The following is a 16,820-nucleotide window of genomic DNA, read 5'->3' as shown; positions in this document are numbered from 1 at the left end:
TGCTGCTGGAATTGGGAATTGTTAATGTTTGTTTTTAATGCTAGACTTGAAGATGTTTGTATAAAGCTGGCCTGAAATAGATACTTTAATAAGCAAAGGTAGAGTTCTGCATAATGCTATATATTGAAGGCTCTGCTTAAAATCAGGAGAGCTGGGGCGCCTGGGTGGCTCATTGGGTTAAGCCTCTGCCTTCAGCTCAGGTCATGATCCCATGTTCCTGGGATCGAGCCCCGCATCGGGCTCTCTGCTCAGCGGGGAGCCTGCTTCCTCCTCTCTCTCTCTCTCTGCCTGCCTCTCTGCCTACTTCTGCCTACTTGTGATCTCTCTCTGTGTGTGTCAAATAAATAAATAAATCATCTTTAAAAAAAATTGGGAGAGCTTTCTTGGGTACCTGACCATCATGTTGACTTTGCTTCACTGTTTAGGAATTCTATGAAAACTGGTGCAGGGGACAGCCCTCTTAGAAACCGCTTCAGCCTATTAGGAAATGACCACTGCTGCTCCTCTGATGCCTTCCTCTTATTTGGAATTCTTAAACTGTTGTCTTTGAAGAGAGGGGAAAACCTAGCACAGGCATTTAAGAGACTCTGGTTTCAAAAGTAAAGGAGCTAACCCTAGGCATATCTGCTCTATGAATAGGACAGTATACTATACTGTACTATACTATAATAGTATAACCCCTGCCACCACATACTCTTCCTGTCACTGCTTGCATCTTCCACTTCACTTCCTGTACAGCCTGCTGTTCTGCCTATGCTCACTCCCATGCCTCAGCTTTCTACTGGCTGTTCCCTCTGCCCAGGACCCTCTCCCTCAGATCCTCCCAGGGCTGGCTCTCTTTCACCCTTTAGGTCTCAGCTCTCATGTTGCTTCTCCAGAAAGGCCTCCTCCATGCTTCTCAGAACACAGTATTGGATGAAATTGCCCTGTTTGTTGGCCTGCCTCCACTATGCTGTATGCTTCAGTATGTCCCCTGAATCCCCGCTGCCTCGCACTTGGTTTAGTAAGGATGTTCTTGGCCAACTGGAAGTAACGGAAACCACAGTTCAAACTGGCTTAAACAATGGAAGAGGTCAGAGATGGGGCCAGTCTATTCGCACAGTTCAGAGTTCCTGTTCCATTTCTCTGTGATTCCCTCTGCATGTCCTCCTCAGCGTGTTGGTGACAGTCTCAGGCTTCCCTGTCTCGTGATAACAGAATGGCCACAGTCATTCCGAGGCTCCATTTGTCTACCACAGATAGTCACCTGGCCACTCAGCTACCTCCCTGGGCTTCACATACCCACCTGTGAAACAATCACTTTGGCCGGGCAGTGCCAAGTGTCTGCGGGTTCATGCCGGACAAGTGACCAATCCCAAACCATCACTTGGTTAACTTGGGCCACTCAGTGAGCACCCCTGAGGAAGGAGTTTGATGCTGGTGAGGTTCCCAGCGTATTTTCTGCGGGCCTCAACAGATTCGTGAAGTGAAAATGGCAGTATGCAGTGTAGACATAGGCGTAGCTAGGGGTATAGACAGATACGAATGCAGGGATGGGAGTCGTGCACTTCGGAGCATGGAACCAGCGTCATTGTCAGGACATGACAGGACCTGGTGTGGGGCCGTCCTCCGGAGGACCTTACAGCTGCAGCAGGGCTGGGCACCTAGTAAGGGGCAACATAGCGGCACAGTCCCTCTGTATCAAATTTTGTGAGTTCTGCCTTAGGAAGAAAACTGAAATAGTTGGAGAGTCATCAAAATCTTTCCACCATCTGTCTCTGGGGCTTTCCGTTTCCAGGACTCTGCACCGTGCTCTGAAGCCCTAAAACATCCCTTCTCTCAACCCCTCCCCATCTTACCCCTTCCCATCACATCTGTGGTTCTTTATAAACCCGGGTAGCCAGGGGCGGATGCTTTGTGCCTGCATTCAAGCGAAGCAGCAGTGCGGCTGGATGTGTTCTTTGTGGGTATGGCACCTGGGGTTTCCTGTTTCACCAGGTTTCACAGAACGTAGCAAGTGCAGTCATTCACCCAGGATCCTGCTTCACACACTTCCCAGTGATGGTAGCAAGAGGCAGCCTAGCACCTGGGTCTGGGACCACTGGCCAGTGCTCTGCTGTGTAATTCTGCAATTATCCGCAATGTCATCAAGTTTACCCCTGGCCTGTTAATGTGCGTAAAGACAACAAAAATAGAATAGAAATAATCTGATTTTTCTCAGCTATATGTAACTATAGAAATACTTATTTTAAAGAAAAGTGTATATTGCATAGCCTGATGTTACTACTTTAAAAATATTCACAATAGAAAATAAACATGTTTGGGGGCTGTGAAAAATGAAGTCTGCTCACACTTCTGCATTCCATTTCTTTCCTAAAAATTGAATGTAGAACACACCAAAGGCACCATGCTTCCCCCTCACCCCCCAGTATTTCTTTTCTCTCTTTTTTTTTCTGTTTGTTTGTTTTGTTTTGTTTTGATAGTGGTATGGAGCCCATTGTGGGGCTTAAACTCACAGCCCTGAGATCAAGACCTGAGCTGAGCCACCAAGGTGCCCCTCCCCTAGTACTTCTACTGCTTCTGCTTAAATATGAGGTGCTCTGCCTCCACTTTTTGCTCAGTCCTCCCTCCTGACCCATCTTGGGCCAACTAGAACTGGGACTGAAAGTTGAATGGGGAATGCATAGAAAGCTCAGTAAAATGGAATAAGTAAGAGAAGTTAAACCATTTTTTCCAACTGACTTGGCAGAGGCTCTGGTGAGAATTGCTCTGTGTGGTAGGATTCTAAGATGCCCCCGAGAACGCCACTGCCTCGTGTACATGCCTTATATCTTGTACACCTCGTGACTATGGATGGAACCTGTGAATGTGATGGGGTAGTAACTCTCTGGATTAGATTAGTGCGTGAATTTGCTCAAGCCACCATAACCAAGTACCACAGACCGTGTGGCTTAAATAACAGAAACATATTGTCGTGCCGTTCTTTTGGAGGCCAGAAGTCCAAGATCCAGGTGTTGGCAGAACTGAAGAACCTTGGCTTATAGATGACCATCTTCTCCCTGTGTCTTCACATGCTTTTCCCTCTGTATGCCCAAGGCCTAATCTTTTCTAATGAGGACATGAGTCATAATGGACTAGAGTTTACCCTGATAACCTCATTTTAACTAATTTCCTCTTTTAAAGACTGGATCTCCAAATACCTTCATGTTCTGAAACATCGGGGGTTAGGCCTTCAACATAGGGATTGAACTCAGCCCTGTAATATTTCATTATATAGTCTCCTAGGCAGAATAATGACTCCCCAAATACGGTCACATCTTAATCCTGAGAAATTGTGAAAAAAGAAATAAAGGTGCAGGTAGATGGAAGTCTGCTATTTAGCCAACTTTAGGAGGAGAATATCCTGGATTATCTGGATGGGCTCAATATTATCACAGGGATTTTGTGGTAGACTAAAAAAATAGCATTCCAAAGATGTACTCACCGATTCCTACATCCTGTGAATATTACTTTGTATGTCAAGAGTGAATATCACTTTACATGGAGAAAGATGTGATTAAATTAAGGATCTTGAAAGGAGGCGTTTATCTGGATTATTTTGGTAAGTGATCTTTGATAACCCTTCATAACCTTAATGCAGTCACATGTATCCTTACAAGATAGAGGCAGGGGGAGTTTGAAACAGACCCATGCAGAGGAGAAGGCCATGTGAAGACAGAGGCAAAGACCGCAGTGATGTGACCACAAGCTAAGGAGGCCTGGGGCCCACAGAAACTGGAAGAGACAGGAGGATCCTTCCCTAGAGCCTCCAGAGGGAGTGTGGCTGTGTCCACGCCTTGATTTTGGACTTTTTTTTAACTTCCACCTGGAACCCCATGATTGCAGTTCCTTGGGTAAGTCACCAGCTTCGCAAAACACCAAGAGCCCAATGGTGACCAAGAGAGTTGCAGAGGGAGCTTCACAATTTGGTTCTCAACTGGCCTGACCCCCCCCCCCTAATTTCCACCTGGGTGAGCGTTAGAGATCTATGCATCTACATGCAGGTAAGCATCATATCAGCCAATTTTGCTGACACCGTATGCTCAGAGCACTGCCTTGTGCCTGCCACAGAATAGGTATACAGTGGATGTGTTGAGTGAATGAATGTCATTCCATATTGTGTCCCGTTTTAGAATTCTTTCTATTGAGTTTGATATTAACATATGCTTTCTGTTTGCTTGAGTCCTTCAGGCAGCTGGACCTGCAATGGAGAGGGAGTCCACTGGGGGGACAGGAGCAGCTCTGCTCAACCCACATTAGTGACAGGGAAACCTCCAGACTTTGACTTCTATCTATCCTTAACACGATGTTTTCTACAGAATGCACATTATTCATCTTTTATATCATCCAAACACATGGTTCTTTATTTAACAGAAATAGATGTAGCTTTCTTTCTAGAAGGTGTGTGTTCTTTCTGTTAATATGATGGGTTTCAAAAGTTTAACTTGGGGCGCCTGGGTGTCTCAGTCAGTTAAACATCTGCTTTCAGCTCAGGTCATGATCTCAGGGTGCTGGGATCAAGGCCTGCATCAGGCTCCCGCTCACCGTGGGAGTCTGCTTCTCCCTCTCTGCCCCTCATCCCTACTCTTTCTCTCTCTCAGATAAATAAAATCTTAAAAACAAAAACAAAAAAAGCTTAACTCTAACAATTCCATAATAACGAGTGATTTTTATGTTGTTACCTGTTTCATTTAGCTTTGATTTTACTACTAATGATCCATTTCTTTTTTTAATTTTTTTAGGTTATGTTAGTCAGCGTACTTAGCAATAATCTGTTTCTTACTTCTAATAACCTTCAGATAGCTTCATGATTATCTCCAGTGCAGAAAGTGTAGCCCAGGACACTGGGGTGACTCTGAGCAGGATCCCTCCAGCCAGAAACAGCAAAAGATTTAATTGTCACACAGAACTCAAGGAGCAAGCTTCCTGAACTCTGATCCCATGTTAAAATGCACATAATTCCTTTAACAAAATAAGCATCAGTATGTTGAATATTTAATTATTTTCATTGTGAGTATGCAGTGTGTGTTTTGGTGCTTGAAGAGGTCTTCTCTCTGCATTAAGCTTCAACTTCTTTGGTGTAATGTCATTATGTTTCATGTTCTAAAGAATTTTTACTAGGTTTTCTGAGAATCTGTCAGACTGTATGTATCTTGCAAACTAGCTCAATGTGTGTGTTGAACTTCTCATTCCCAAACCTATGACTTGTAAAAATTCCTAAATGAGAACTATAGCACATTAAAAATTTTTAAATTGACTTTATTTTTTTACAAAAATTTTAAGTATACAGCAAAACTGTATACTTAAAAAACTGAGTTCCCATGTATCCCCTTAACTCCCCCCTCCTCAGAGCCTCCCCTGCCATCAACATCTCAAACCGTAGTGGTACATTCATTATAATCAATGAGCCGACACTGACGCATCATCACCCAAAGTCCATAGTTCACATTAGGCTTTACTCTTGGTGGAATGCATTCTACGGGTTTGGACAAAAGTATGATAACATGTATCCACTGTTGTAGTATCACACAAAATAATCTCACTGTCTTTTTTTTTAAAAAAGATTTTATTTATTTATTTGACACAGAGAGGGAGATCACAAGTAGGCAGAGAGGCAGGCAGAGAGAGAGGGAGAAGCAGGTTCCCCGCTGAGCAGAGAGCCCCATGTGGGGCTTGATCCCAGGACCCCAAGATCATGACCTGAGCCGAAGGCAGAGGCTTAACCCACTGAGCCACCCAGGCGCCCCAAATAGTCTCACTTTCTTAAAACCACCTCTGTACTCAACATATTCATCCTTCCTCCCTCCATCCCAACCCCTGGCAACCACTGATCTTTTTACTGTCTCTATAGTTTTGCCTTTTCCAGGATGATACAGAGTTGGAATCATAAAGTATGTAGTATTTTCATATTGACTTATTTCATCTAATAATATATGTTGAAGTTTCCTCTGTGTCCTTTCATGGCTTGATAGCTCATTTTTAAAAATTTTGTTTTTTTTCTCATGTTTGCTATTTATTTAATTCTCACTGAAGTATAGTTAACATACAGTGTTATATTAGTTTCAGGTGTACAGTATAATGATTCATCAATTCTCTACATTTCTCAGTGCTCGTCAAGTTAAGTGTACTCTCGGTCCCCCTCATCTATTTCACCAGTCCCCCACCCACCTCCCCTCTGGCAACCACCTGTTTGTTCACTATATTTAAGTCTATTTTGTTGTTTCTTTTTTCTTTGTTCATTTGTTTCTTAAATTCCATACATGAGTGAAATCATATGGTATTTGTCTCTCTATCTGACTTATTTCACTTAGCGTTATACCCTCTAGGTCCATCCATATTGTTGCTCGTGGCAAGATTACATTCTTTTTTATAACTGAGTAATATTCCATTGTGGGGGTGTGTGTATATGGATATGGAAATATACCACAGATGCACACAGTGCACACACATATACCACCATCTTCTTTATTCATTCATCTATGGGCTGCTTCCATCTCGTGGCTGTTGAAAATAATGCTGCAATAAACGTAGGGGTGCATATATCTTTTTGAATTAATGTTTTTGTTTTCTTTGGGTCAGTACCCAGTGGGGGAATTACTGGATCATATGGTAATGCTATTTTTCATATTTTAAGGAAACTCCATACTGTTTCCATAGTGGCTGCACCGATTTGCATTCCCACCAACAGTGCATGAGGGTTCCTTTTTCTCCACATCCTTGCCAATATTTGTTATTTCTTATATTTATGATTCTAGCCATTCTGACAGGTATGAGTTGATATCCCATTGTGGTTTTGATTTACATTTCCCTAGTGATGAGTGATGTGGAGCATCTTTTCATGTGTCCGTTGGCCATCTGGATGTCCTCTTAGGAAAAAATGTCTGTTCAGGTCCTCTGCTCGTTTTTTAACTGCATTATTTCTTTTTCTTGGTGTTGACTTGTTTAAGTTCTTTATGTGTTTTGGATACTAACCCTTAATCAGATATGTCATTTGCAAATATCTTTTCCCATTACGTAGGTTGCCTTTTTGTTTTATTGATGGTTTCCTTCACTGTGCAAAAGCTTTATTTTGGTGTAGTCCCAATAGTTTAGTTTTTCTTTTGATTCCCTTTCCTGAGGAGACCTATCTAGAAAATGTTGCTACAACTGTTGTCTTCTAGGAGTTTTATGGCTTCAGGTCTCAAATTTAGGCCTTTAATCCATTTTGAGTTTATTTTTGTATAGGACATAATAAAGTGGTCCAGTTTCATTCATTCACATGTAGCTGTCCAGTTTTCTCAACATCATTTGTTGAAGAGACTATCTTTTCCCATTGCTTCCTTTGTCATGGATTCATTGACCATGGATGCATTTCTGTTCCATGGATCTATTCTGTTTCAGTGATCTTTGGTCTCTTTTTGTGCCAGTACCATATTGCTTTGATTACTACATCTTTGGTATATCTTGAAATCTGGGATTGTGATGCCTCCAGCATTGCTCTTTCTGAAGATTGCTTTGGCTATTTGGGGTCTGTTGTGGCTACATAGAGATTTTAGTATTACTTGTTTTAGTTCTGTAAAAAATGCTGTTGGTATTTTGATAGGGATTGCACTGAATCTGTAGATTGCTTTGGGTAGTGTGGCCTTCTTAACAATATTGGTTCTTCCAATCCATGAGCATGGAGTATCTTTGTGTCATCTTCCATTTCTTCCATTAGTGTTTTTATAGTTTTTGAGGTGCAGGTCTTTCACCTCCTGGCTTAAGTTTATTCCTAGGTATTTTATTACTTTTAATGTAATTACAAATGAAAGTGTCTTCTTAATTTCTCTTTCTGCTACTTTATTATTAGTGTATAGATGTGCAACAGATTTCTATTATTAAGTGTCCTGTGACTTTACTGAATTCTTTCTTCAGTTCTAGTAGTTTTTGGTGGAATCTTTTCTATATATGGTATTACGTCACCTGCAAATAGTGAAAATTTTATTGCTTCCTTACCAGTTTGGATTCCTTTTATTTCTTTTTGTGGTCTGATTGCTAGGATTTTCAGTACTATGTTGAATAAAAGTGGTGAGAGTAGACATCCTTGTCTTGTTCTTGATCTTAGAGGAAAAGCTCTCAGTTTTTCACCATTGGGTATGATGTTAGCTGTGGGTTTCTCTTTGTTTGCTTTTTTTAAATTAACGCACAATGTATTATTTGCTTCAGGGATACAGGTCTGTGAATCGTCAGGCTTACACACTTAACAGTACTCACCATAGCACATACCCTCCCCAGTGTCAATAACCCAACCACCCTCTCCCTACCCCCCTTCCCCTGGCAACCCTCAGTTTGTTCTGTGATATTAAGAGTCTCTTAAATTTTTGTCTCCCTCCCGATCCCATCTTGTTTATTTTTTCCTTCCCTACCCCCCAAATCCCCCACCCTGCCTCTCAAATTCCTCATATCAGGGAGATCATATAATAATTGTCTTTCTCTGATTGACTTATTTCACTCAGCATAATACCCTCTAGTTCCATACACGTCGTCGCAAATGGCAAGAGTTCATTTCTTTTGATGGCTGCATAGTATTCCATTGTATATATAGACCACTTCTTCTTTATCCATTCATCTGTTGATGGACATCTAGGCTCTTTCCATAGTTTGGCTATTGTGGACATTGCTGCTATAAACACTGGGGTGCACGTGCCCCTTCGGATCACTACATTTGTGTCTTTAGGGTAAATACCCAGTAGTGCGATTGCTGGGTCATAGGGTAGCTCTATTTTCAACTGTCTGAGGAACCTCCATAGTGTTTTCCAGAGTGGCTGCACCAGCTTGGATTCCCACCAACAGTGTAGGAGGGTTCCCCTTTCTCTGCAACCTACTTTCCCGAGAGTTTTTATCATGAATGGGTGTTGTACTTTGTCACATGCTTTTTCTGCATCTGTTGAAATGGTCATTTATTCTTTTTTATTAACATATAATGTATTATTTGCCCCAGGGATACAGGTCTGTGAATCATCCGGCTTACATATTTTGCAGCACTCACCATAATATATACCCTCCCCAATGTCCATAACCCAGCCATCCTATCCCTACCCCCCTACCCTCCAACAACCCTCAGTGTGTTTTGTGAGATTAAGAGTCACTTATGGTTTGTCTCCCTCCCGATCCCATCTTGTTTCATTTTTTCCTTCCCTACCCCCCAACCCCCCGACCTTGCCTCTCAAATTCCTCATATCAGAGAGATCATATGATAATTGTCTTTCTCTGATTGACCTATTTTGCTCAGCATAATACCCCCTAGTTCAATCCATGTCGTTGCAAATGGCAGGATTTCTTTCTCTTTTTTTTTTTTTTTTTTTTGATGGCTGCATAGTGTGGGTTTTTCATATATGGCCTTTATTATGTTGACCAAGTACAAAATCCATTCATGATAAAAACTCGCAACAAAGTAGGTTTAGAGGGTTAGCTCATTTTAAAAAATGCTAATAACATTCTATTGTCTGAGTGTACCACGGTTTGTCCATTCACATATTGCTTCCAAGTTTTAGCGATTATGAATAAAGCTGCTATAAGTATCCATGTGCAGGTTTTGTGTTGACATAAGTTTTCAGCTTGTTTGGGTAAATACCAAGGAGTATGATTGCAGTATGGTATGGTAAGAGTATGTTTCGTTTTGTAAGAAACTGCCAAACTGTCTTCCGAAGCGGCTGCACCATTTTTTGCATTTGCACCAGCCTGCCCGCCAGAGGTTCCTGTTGCTCTATATTCCCGCCAGCATTTGGTGTTCTTAGTGTTTGGCATTTGGGCCATTCTACTGGGTGTGTAGGTTGTATCTCATTGTTTTCATTTGAGTTCTCTAATGACATGTGATTTTCAGCTTCTTATTTCTTTTCCATTTGTATATCTTACTTGGTGAAGTGTTAAAGCACATCTTTATAATAAATATTTTAATAAAGATAAAAAGCCTCACAAACTTTTCAATTTTTTTTTTTAAAAGTCATCTTGTTCACTTGGTTGCTGCTTCCCCTTACCAGAAATAGGGGCTACTTTGTAGAATCTCAAGTCTGTAAACTGAACATACAAATCAAGCATGCCCATTTTGGAGAAGCACATTGGTCAAGGAGACAGAACTCTGGTTTCTGATTTCTTCCTGCCACTAAACATGTCATCTTAGGCAAGTCACTTCTCTTTCTGAATTCTCAGTGCCTTCTATAAAATAAGGGGAATGGCTGAAGTTCTTGCAACTCTGGCTTTCTTTTCTTTTTGTATTTTATGTTAGTCACTAGAGTGGCCCATGTCAGTATGCAAATATCTGAGCCCTTTGCCTCACGGTAAATTTAATATTATCATCTTGAAAATTTTCCATATTTCTTTCTGTACTGAAATGAAGAGCTCTGAGCGAAGCTGAAACCTAGCAACCAGCTCTCCTGAAATATCTCATTGGATATGTTGTACGTAGAGTGTTATCAGGCGAGAGTATATACAGCAAAAATGGTAACCACGCTTCAGCATTAATTTCATTTGGTGACTCACCCACTCTGTCATCCAAAGATGGCATTGATCTAAATTGTGACCTTTTCTTCTAACTCGCATCATTAGAATAATGCCAGTAAAAGGGCAGTGACTCACCACTGGAGCAGATTCTTCTTGAGAAAATTAGCAGAGCTTTGTCATGGAAATCTTGGTCAAAGGGTCTTTTATTAACTTCACCTGGTGAGCAAGCCCATTTTTTTGCCCAGCCCATTAAGGGCCTCTTCTATAATATGTTGTGTGGATTCAATCTAGCCTGGCCATGTTATTTTGTTGATTCTTTCCCCTTCTGGCTGTACTTCAGGCTTTGAATGCACAGAATGATTTTTCCACTGAATCAGTTGTTAATCACCATTGCCTCTATAATTTGAAAGGGCTCAGGAGGCTTGTTTTGTAGTCTGAAGTAGTTTTCATACATTGTTTGTGGGCCCAAATCCCCCTGTTGATATATATATATTAATTGTGTAACTGCACCGTCTTGTAGAAACGGATACTCAGAGTGACAGGGTTGTTGAAATTACTGTTTCCCAGTTGCCAAATGAGCACATCAGGGAGAAGAAAAATCCAGGAGTTTTGGTATTAAAAATAAAGTCTAGTAATTAGACACAGCTTGCTTATTAATTCAACATATCCTGGTGTATTAAATTACATGTCTCTTATATTTAATCCACACTTCTTCAGCCTACCAAATTCTGGAAGACACTGGGTGTAACTGCTTGAATTCCTTCTGTAAAATACTAACATAAAATTGCATGTGCTTGAAAACTTGATAAATACCTCCCAAAGCTGGAAGCAACCATCCACGCTTCTCTAGTTTAACTATTCAGTGTTTGTTTGAGGGCCAGAAAGGGGAAGTAGCTTGCTGAAGGTCACACAGCAAGTCCTGGAAAAGCTGAGATAGCACCTCGGTTCTCCCTTTCTCAGGCCACTCCCCTTGGTATCTCAGTTCCTGCGGATAGCGGGAGTGGCCGATAGAGTGTGGAACCATATCCTCTGCCCATTGCTTTAGAAGTATATAGTATATTTAGAAGCATTGCTTTCCCAAATGGTCCCAGGATATAAGCTCTAGGATTTGAAGAGAGATAAATTAAGATGTTTTTAAAATTCCCTTCTATGGGCCCTCTTGGTGTTCAGTGGCCAAGATGCTTTTGGATTTATGTTGTGCTTGTAAGCCAGCAAGATTGATTTCCACAGGAGATAGGAGAAATTTAATGTTATAACTTCATGTATGGACTTCTGCTTTGGCGTAAAGTACTGAGAGTAACAGAAATAAAGGTACTGCTAATGTGTAATTATTGGAATGGATCCTTCTGGTGAATAAGGGGCCAATGATTAGCTTCTGGAGGTAATATTAGCTTTTTTTTTTATCTCTGGGTTAGGTTACTGGTTGATGTTTAGTCATCATTTTTATAAATTCGTTTCCTAGTAGATGTAGATTTTCTTCTCTCTGCAAGTTTATAGACTTTCACCAGAAGCCTGCCTGAACTAAAAGTAAGTAATTGAGTTTATGTTTCAGAATAGCTTTAAAAGAATTTTAAGAAAAGTTACGGCAGTTTAATAATCGGCTCAATCATCACGCTAAAGTTGAGCTTCAGAGGCTATAAATAGCAGTATTTACTGGTTTCAAATATCCATGGGGAGGAGTCAGTTGGATTGGGTTCTGTCAGTCACATCACAGTCTGTGTAATTCTGGGGATCAGTCATGTAGAGCCATCTTTTTTTTTCATTTATCCAGCTATTACCCCATGAATATTTAGTGAATATTTTCTATGTGCCAAATCCAAGGAGGACAGAGAGGCATGAAGGACATGGTGCCCAGATACAAATAGACCCCATACTGCAGAGGGGAATGGCAAGTTAAGTAGGGGCGCCCGCTTTATGGAGCTGCTTCATAGTTGTCAGCACACAGGAGCCACCTCCTGGCAGGGTCAGGGAAGGTCACGGAAGGTTTCTTAGATGAGGTGCCGCCTAGCTGTGTGGGGAAGGCAAAGGGTTTGATGGGGCCGCGGGGTAGGGCTGGGGCTGGGAGGAGGGCATGTGGGGCCCTGGCCGGGGCAGCGCGTGTGATATCTGGGGGGAAAGGATGAGAGGGTCTGGGTGAGGAGGTGGCAGGCTCAGCACATGAGGGCCTTGTGAGCACTGTGCTTGGCCAAAGGAAAAGCATGTGCCAAGGCCCACAGGTGGAAGGAAGTTCAGTAGGGCCAGAGCAGAGCTGCAAAGCTTCAAAGGCAGAAACACAGGGCGAAAGCTCAGAAGATTGGGCAACAGAAGGCTAGCAAAAGATTTTCAGCCGGAGAGGAACACAATCAAGCCTATGCTGTTAGAAAGCTCCTTTGCCAACAGTGAGAAGTGACACGATACACTCTTCTGTAAGTCTATTTGGGTGTAAGTGAAACCATTAAAAAAAAAAAGACAAAAAAAAACAAAAACAAAACTAACTTCCCTTTCCCAGCTGGGGTGTAGCTGGATGAATTGTGACTTATTCATACAGTGGCAAAAGTGAATGAACCAGCTCTACGTGCATCAACATGGATAATAACAGAAAACAATAGGGCCTATTGTTTATGGATACACAAGTGCATGGACATACCCAGAGTACACAGAAGAGCATACACCTATCTCAGGGTATTTGGTGCCTCCATAGGAGGAGCAGGGGGTCACCTCCAGCTGTTTGGTAAGGCATTATTTATTTAAAAAATGTTATTTGAAGCAAGTATTGCAATATGTTAATATCTGGGTAGTGGGGACGTGTGCATATTACATTTTTGTGCATGTTTTAGTATATTTCAAAAATAAAAAATTTAAGTACAAAAAGGAAAAAGGATATTGTATCAATTCATGTACTCTTGGCTGCAAGTAAGAGAATAAGAATTAAATTAAAAAAAATAAACTAATATGTGCATCACTGTCAAAAAAAAAAATAAGAGGCCTAAAGTAGGTTTTTTATTATCCCATCAAGGGTTGATAAACTACAGTCCGTTGCAGGCCATACGTGGTCCATTACCTGTTTTTATATGACCTGTGAGTTGAGAATGTGTTTTACATTCTTTCTTCTATTTATTTAATTTTTTGGTAACTGTAATAATAAGTATTTATTATTACTATTATTATTTTTATTTTTATTATTATGTTCAGTTAGCCAACATATAGTATGTGTTTTTTACATTGTTAAGTGGTTGAAAAAAATCAAGACTATTCCAGGGGCGCCTGGGTGGCTCAGTTGGTGAAGTGTCTGCCTTCGGCTGAGGTCTGATCTAAGGGCCTGGTACGGAGCCCCCCGCATCACCGGGCACCTGCGTCTCCCCCTCTGTACTCCCACCTGCGCGTGCTCTCACTTGCTCTCTCTGTCTCAAATGAATAAATAAAAAGCCTTTAAAAAAAAAGAAGAATATTCTGGGGTATTTGAAAATTACATGAATTTCCAACTTCAGTATCTGTAAATAAAGTTTTATTGGTAGACAGCCATGTCCTTTCGTCTAAGTATTGGCTTTGGCTATTCTTGCACTGCAGAGGGAGTTGAGTTGAGACAAAGATGGTCCACAAAGCTTAATCCATCTACTGTGTGGCCTTTCAAGAAAGAGTTTGCTGATTCCTGCCATTTAACAAAAGAGCCCAAAGCTAAGTGGTTCCAGGATTGGTTAACTCAGTAGTATGATGATTTGGGGACTCTAAGTGGTTCTCTATGTGCATGGCTGCCGTATCTCTGCCACATCTATGGTTGCCATTAGCTCCAAGCATCAGGTATCGTATGACAATGTTCAAAGGCTGTGGTGGGTAAGGGGACTTGCCTCATATGTCTCTCCCTTTTTTTCTTCCTGTGTGTGTGTGTGTGTGACTTTTTAACAGAAAGGCCATCCTTCCTGAGACAGTGTAAACTCGGAAATGAAAAAAATTGGATTGAAAGCGGCAAGAGGGGACACCACTCCTGGTCCAGCAGGCAGTGCATCCATTTGGGAGAGATATGACAGGAGCTTGGACCAGGGGCATTGCATAGAGTGGAGGTAGTTGGATTCTGGGTATATTCTGAAAGATGACTCGGTGGACTGGATGTTGGAGGGAAGAGTTGAACCAAGCAGGACTCCAAGGTTTCTGACTTGGACAACTGGGTGTCTGTCATCCCAGGAGATGGGGCAGACAGTTTTGATGTACAGGTGGGGATCAAGTCTTAATGTCTTGCGGTTTTGCCATATTTCTAAGTAATAAGAGGTAAGAAAATAAAGCAGAAACGGTGTTTTTACTTAAAAGATCTATAACTCAAAGTGTTATTTTTCTACTCTGATTAAAGAGAGTTGCAAGTTTAGAAAGTATTTTTATACCCACTTTTTCATTTGACCCTCAACTCCGGAAATCCGAGTGACAGGAATCCTCCTCATTTTACAAATGAGAAAACGGGGATGCCGAGAGGCTGCGATGGACAGTGTAGCCTTCTCTGGGTCAGAAGAGAGCTGTTAAAACTGACCCTTGTCTTTCCTGGGTGGCATGTTTGCTTTTGTTTACCTTTGACATACAACTGGCTAAGACTACACTCTGTTTTTTCCCTTTTTAATATTACACACAGACATCATTCTATATTACACACAGACATCATTTTATATTTTAAAGTTATCTTCCTATTATGTTAGTATTTTCATATAAAAAAGACAGTAATTTGCATTGTTTGCTTATTTTTAGATGATCTCACGTAAGTGTTTTGAATCATCTCTGAAAGCTTATTTCCACAGCACATAACAAAATTAATTAAATTGCCTTTTGAAGCAGGGCTGCTTTGTTTCCCACTGAAACAATGACTCATGAGGTCTGATTGAGTCTCATTTATATTCCTCCTTCAGCAAGTAATTTAAATGTGAGTTATATAGAAAGGAAAGCAGAAACAGAACTATTCCTTGCTTACCTCTTTGACAAGTTATCAGTTATCCTGGATGTGGAGTTACATAGGTGAAAGCTGCCACATTTTGGTGGTACAAGACGTTGCTATTGACAGCACCATTGGTAACTGACAGCTGTGAGTCCTGGGTCGTATAAATGGGGCAGGGAAGGTAGAGTTTGGCCCAATACGAGGGAGCATTTTCTGATCCGCTGAGACGCCCAGCATTGGTACCTTCTGGGTTGGGTGGCAGTGCGTTTCTTAATGCATGGATGTGAGAAGAGAAAGCTGCTTGATGGGAGAAGTGGGGGTAGAGGAGTTTTTATTTAACAGCCGATCTGAACCATGGGAGACTGGGAGGAGGTACGGTTGAGTCGTGTGTTGTGGCATGATGATGGAGCATATCGGAAGTAAATGCGTATTTTGACACTTTTTATTTTATAGTTAGAAACTTCATAGCAGTTGGACACATAGCACTTAGCACATAACAGGCACGTGATGGACATTTGCTGAATGCTCACATACAGGGATCGGGAAGACAAGCAATGGCTGAAGGGATAGGCACATGCATGACCGAGTATGGAGGAGCGAACGGCAGTAGGACGGGTTTGAGATGCCTTTACGTGAACTTCGAAGACCGGCTTTGAACTCCGGGGAACTTGGAGCCTGCATTCTGTGTGAACACTGTGGCTTGGCCTCAGACCTGTGTTCTTTGAGTTATGGGCCAAGCGAGCATTTCACCTGGTGTTTCTTCTGGTGTGGGTGGGCATTGGGAGATTATCCAAACAGGCTTTTTGGTCTTTTTGTTATTTTTCCAGAAAGCCAGCAAAGTAGGCCCATTGTAATATATTGCTATTCCCCTCCTAGCTGTCCCACCACCTCAAGGGCTCCCCACCAACAAACAGATTGGATTTTAATGCCAACAGCTGAAATGCAGCCAGTTAATTTACTTGCTTTTTGTTGGGACATACTTTGTTCCTTACTCCAGTAAATTTGCTAGCAATTTTGCTAATAGAAAGGGAAGGAGGACCCACAGAGAACGCGGACAGGTGGCTTATAGAGGTGGCACAGGTTTGCTCAATTTGTTTTATAAAACAATAGGCAATTACAAACTCCTACCTACAGATGTATTTCTCCTTGATTTTCGGAAATACCGGGGTGGGTAGTGCCCAGGGACTGAAGCTAGATGAAGGTGATTTGGGTCCATTTTAATGTTTTACATTCTCAAGAGATGTGTCTCATGGAAAAGCAATAACATTAGGGAAAGTATATTGTGAGTTTTGAGAGATGCTTTTGGCTAATTCCCATAATCACTCTGTGCCTTTATGTCCTCATAAGTGAGTGGAGACAGCACCTGCCCATTGAATGGCTTTGTGCAAAGGCCAGCCAGATGAGACTTGTTTTGTGCATGCACGGTTGAATTCAAGGTGCCCTTATTTAGGTT

This window comes from Mustela nivalis (assembly GCF_964662115.1).
Source record: "Mustela nivalis genome assembly, chromosome: X".
In the NCBI taxonomy this organism is placed as follows: Eukaryota; Metazoa; Chordata; class Mammalia; order Carnivora; family Mustelidae; genus Mustela; species Mustela nivalis.
This window is presented reverse-complemented; position numbering follows the sequence as displayed.